Source organism: Talpa occidentalis, unplaced genomic scaffold (genome assembly GCF_014898055.3).
Source record: "Talpa occidentalis isolate TD23 unplaced genomic scaffold, MPIMG_talOcc4v2.1 talOcc4.13, whole genome shotgun sequence".
In the NCBI taxonomy this organism is placed as follows: Eukaryota; Metazoa; Chordata; class Mammalia; order Eulipotyphla; family Talpidae; genus Talpa; species Talpa occidentalis.
In genome coordinates this window covers 2,285,502-2,290,720 of record NW_023601322.1, presented here as the reverse complement: position 1 = coordinate 2,290,720, position 5,219 = coordinate 2,285,502, and positions in this window count along the sequence as shown.

The following is a 5,219-nucleotide window of genomic DNA, read 5'->3' as shown; positions in this document are numbered from 1 at the left end:
CGGGACATCCCGGCCCGGGCCGGAGCCGGGCACAGGGCGGCCCCGGGGCGGGGCGGGCCGGCGCGCGGCCCCGAGGATTGGCCGGCAGGCGAGTCACTCAAGGGCCCGCCCCTGGCCGCCCGCCTCGCCCCGCCCCGCGCGGCCCCGCCCCGCGCCCGGGTGCTGATAGGCTGCGGCAGGTGCCTTTCACAGCCCGCGCCAGCCGCCCGGAGGGCAGGGCGGGGCGGGGCGGGGCGGGGCGGGGCGGGCTGGGCGGGGCGGGGCGGGCTGGGCGGGGCTCGCGTGCGCCTGCGCGGAAGGCGGCGGGGCTGGCCTGGGGCGCCGGGTCGCCGGGGGCCGTCGGGGCCGCGGGGCCGGGACGTGGAGTCGTGGCGGGGGGCGCTTGTGCCGCGACGCCCGGGGGCGCCTTCAGCGCGAGCGGGGCCGTGAAGGAGCGCGTGGCGCTGAGCAGGGGCCGCGCGCCCGGGGGCCTGAGCGGAGCCAGAGCCCCGCCCCCCCCGCGGCGGGGTCCCGCACCCCGCACCCCGCTTGCTCGGGTGACCCCGGGGACGGCGCGCCCGGGGGGCCGGGACCGGCGACGCCTCCCCGCGGGCTCGGCCGGGCCCTCGCGGGGCGGGCGGTGGCCCAGCGCGCTACCCGTCGGGCGGGGTGCGGGGAGCCCCGGGCACCCCAGGCCGCCCGTCGCCCGCGCCCCTCCCACGGCGGGTGCTCCCGAAGGCCGCGGCTCCCCAGCCTCCCCCCGGCGCGCCCCGACCCGCAACGAGGAGTTCGTCCGGGCGCTCCCCACAGTTCCAGTGTTTTTTCTTTCTCCTGTCAAGCAAACGTTTTCTTTTCTTTTTTTTTTTAAGATTTATTTATTTATGCATACAAGAACTGGGGTACAGGCGGGGGTGGGGGGGAGGATTCACCAGAGTGGGGAGCAGAACAGGTGGATCTACTGAAGTGCACTGCTGAGGGGAGCAGCGGGCCAGGCAGGAGAGGTCTGCCGCGCCGCGGGGGTAGCCCCCTGGCTGGGGGATTGACCTCGTGCTGCAGAGGCTGCGGATTGCTTCATAGTGTTGAGACTTAACCCCTTGTGCCACCAGGGAGGCCCCAAGCAAACGTCTTCAAGTGCACCCTTTGCCCCTTGGCTGCTTGGACACTAGGGCCAAGTGAAGGTAGACCCGGTCCTGCATACTCGTGGTGGCGCCTCCGTCCTATAGATCCATAAATGTTTGTCTTCACAGCAGGCAATGAAAGCATGACATTGGAATGATTTCTAAGAAAGTTCTATACTTTTCAGTGTTTAACTCGGAAATAATTGTAGACTCCAGGAAGTTGCAATACAGGCCATGTCCCTCTCACCCAGTTCTCCCCGTGGGCCCCAGCAGTGTCACGGGGGCACAGTATCAAGTCAGGACATGGGCCTCAGCAGCGTGTCCTGTCTGGTCACTCGTCACCACACGCGGGGTTTGTGTGACCAGCGCTGGGAGTCGAAGCACACAAAGATCTGACGGCAAAGATCTTCCTCTCCTGACGGTCCTGCTGAGCGCTGCCAACCACTATTCTTCTATCCACACCGTTTTGTAATTTCAAGAATGTTATATAAGTGAGATCAGTGTGACCTTTTTCACCGGGCACGGTCCCCTGGAGCCCCACCCACGGTGCTGAGTGCAGGACCGCCTGCTCTTTTCCTGCTTGCTCTTACCACATGTGGACGCACCCCAGTTTGTTTAGCCACTTATTGAGGAACATTTTGGTTAGAACCATTTTTTGACCATCGCAATAATGAACCATCGTGCAGGCTTTTGTGTGAACGTAAGTTTTCATCTCTGTAGGGTAAATGTTCATGACTGTGATTGTTAGGACATGTGCTACATTTTAATTTTTTGAAACTGCCCATTTTCCAGAGCAGGTGTACGGTTGACATGCCCTGCGTCAAAGCCTGAGTGATCCAGTTCCACACACCCTCACCCGCTGGGTACTATTGCTCTTTTTATTTTTGGTATTCTTTTTTTTTTTTTTTTAAATAATTGACTTTTTTTTTATAGAGGCATGTTTTTTTTTATTTATTTGTTTGTTTGTTTTGTTTGTTTATACAAGCACTGGGTACAGTCAGAAGCGCGGGAGGGTGAGAGAATTCACCAGAGCCAGAGCGGGGAGCAGAGCAGGCAGAAGGACCGAAGGACACTGCTGAGGGGAGCAGCGGGCGGCAGGAGAGGTCTGCGCGCCATGTGGGACCCTCCTCCGGTGGCCGGGGAGCAGCTGGGGATCGAACCGGCGCCTCAGAGTTCGCGGGCAGCTTCGCAACCCAGCGCTCAACCGCTGCGCCACCAGGGAGGCCCCTATTTTTGGTATTCTAATACCTATGTGGTGATGTTTTATGGCCTTAATTTCATGTACTTTCACTATTAAGTATAATGTTAACTGTAGATTTTTGTACATGTTCTTGATGAAGTTGAAGTTATCCACTATACCTTTTTCTAAATTTTTAGCATGAGGGTTGAATTTTGTCAAGTGCTTTTTCTGCATCAAACGACATGACCACAGGATTTTTCCTCTTTTGCCTTTCACATGATGGAATACATTGACTGATTTTCTGAGTCAACTTTGCATCTCTGGAATAAACTCCCTTGGTTTAGGTATATAATACTTTTTAAATATTGCTGATTTCTGTTTCTAATGTTTTATTAAGAATTTCCATATCTGAGCCTCCCTGGTGGCGCAGGGGTTAAGACACAACCTATGAAGCAATCCGCAGCCACTGCAGCACTAGTTCGGTCCCGGCTGGCCAGGGAGAAAGCCACATGGCGAGGCAGACCTCTCGCCCGCTGCTCCCCTCAGCAATGTACATCAGTCAGTCTGCCTGCTCTGTTCCCCACTCTGTCTCTGGTGAATCCTCTCACCCCGCGCACCTCTGGCCTGTACCCCAATTCTTGTATAAAAATAAAAATAAATCTTTAAAAAAAAAAGAATTTCCATATCTATATGTGCCAACAGGTCCCTCTGGTGAGTCCTTGAGAACCTCACTCAAAAATCTATTGAGGACTCCATCACCACGTGGAGGAGAGAGCACCAGGGTTTATTGTAAGAGAGCCAGAGACAGCGATCCACGGAATGCCCTTCTAAAAGAAGTGCCTCCCTCATCAAAGCCTTAACCTGTTTGGTTTTTTTGTTTGTTTTTTGGGGTTTTGTTGAGAGAGAGTTCAGAGCCTCTGGCAAGAAGCAAGCAAGGCAAACATCACAATTAAGTCTTCTTATTTGTTCCAGGAAGTATTTCTCTGGCACCTGTCAGCTGCTTTACATGCCTTATCACACTTCACATGTTCAGAAAGCAGAGGTTAAATCCTACCCAGAGGCAAAGATGTTAGTATAATACTTAATCCTCAGCTACTCGTGGTTACTTTTGGTCAATCTTCACATGCCTTATCATTCAGCCATGACCACTTCCAGCCTGGGGTCCTGCATCTTCCTCCTTCTGGCAGCAGGGGCACTCAGAAGTTGTAAAGAAAGCTCAAGAATGCCTATGTTGCAAAAAAAGGTTATTGAGTAGAAACAATGGGTAAAATGTGTCATGGTAGGGCCTTTCTAGACACAAGCTGCTCCTCATACGTCTAAAATATTGATGGGGGCCTCCCTGATGGCACAAGGAGTTAAGCACCGCACTATGAAGCAATCCGCAGCCTCTGCAATATGAGTTCAGTACCCAGCCAGCCAGGGAGCAGCCCACGTGTTGAAGCAGACCTCTCCTTTCTCACCCACTGTGCTCCTCAGCAGTGTATTTTCTCACCCACTGTGCTCCTCAGTCAGTCTGCCTGTTCTGCTCCCCACTCTGTCTCTGGTGGGTCCTCTCACCCCCCGCATCTCTGCTCTATACCCCAGCTCTTGTATGCATAAATAAATAAATCTTTTTAAAAAATGATATATTCCTTCTTTAAAAAAATAAAATATTGATGGGTACTTTCCTTTTTTATGTGCTGTATGTGTCTGGTTTGGGTATCAGAGTAATGCTGACTTCACAGAATGAAATGGTAAATATTCCCCTTTTATTTTGTCAGGAAGAAACTCTATAGAATTAGGGTTATTCAAGTTTGGTAGATTGCTCCAGGGAAATCATATAGGCCTGTGGATTTCTTTTTCAGGTTTTAAACTTTGAATTTAATTCCTGTAATAGAGATCTATTCAAGTTATGTTGTGTGCGAGAGTTGTGATAGTTTGTACATTTTTGAGGAATTGGTTCATTCCATCTAAATTCTGAAATCTATGTGTGCAGAACTATTCATAGTAGTCCCTTATCTTTTTGATGTATGCAAAGTCTGTAGTCATATCTTCTGTTTAATTCTTGATATTAGTAAGCTTTGCTAGTTGTCATTGTCAGCTTTGCTAGTTTTGTCAATTTTATCAATCTTTTCTCTATTTTTCTCTTTTCAATTTCACTGATTTCTGCTTTTATCTTTATTTTTTCCTTCCTTTTGTTTGCTTTAGGTTATTTTGTGTGTCTTATTCTAGTTTTCAAGAACTAGTTTTCAGGACTGCTAAATCATCCATGACTGCTCACAGAGCAATGAGTCTCTTAAGCGAATGGTTACCTCTATAGTTCCATGTCAAGACAGTGTCAGATGTCTGTTTCATTTCCAAATAACTCTGAAAGTGGTTAAAGGCAAAGCGTTGGTGTCAATGACTTGGATCACATCACTGATTTAGTGACTTATCAGATGCATGACAATAAGCTGGTCACTAAATATAAGCCAGGTGCTTAAAAATGCTCAGCATAGAGTCTGATGCATAGAAAACAATCACTAGATTTTAGCTAGTGCATCATCATCATTATTATTCAACAAGACTTCCTTATTCTAAAACACAGGCATGAGGAAGTAGCATATCTGGCAGAGGCTCCTAGGGGAACTAGGCAAATTTAGAGACAAACAAATCTGAGAAATTAAAGGAACACGCATTTACAAATTCTTCCTGACGTTCCCTTAGGAAATAACGTTTTGCCGCAGACCAGCACAGCAGTAGACGATGAGGCCGTCTCAGGGTTGAGAGAAGCGCACAGGGTGGTCAGGGAGTCGGCGAAAGAAATGACAAACAGATACACTTCAAGAGAGAGTGTAAATCTGAGTGCAACTTTATTTGAGTCAGTGGTCAGTATATATATGTTTTTCTAAAGGCATAGGATCGGTTATCAGTGAACCAAACCAGCTGGCTCATAGGTTTAGCTTATCATTGACAGGGCAGTG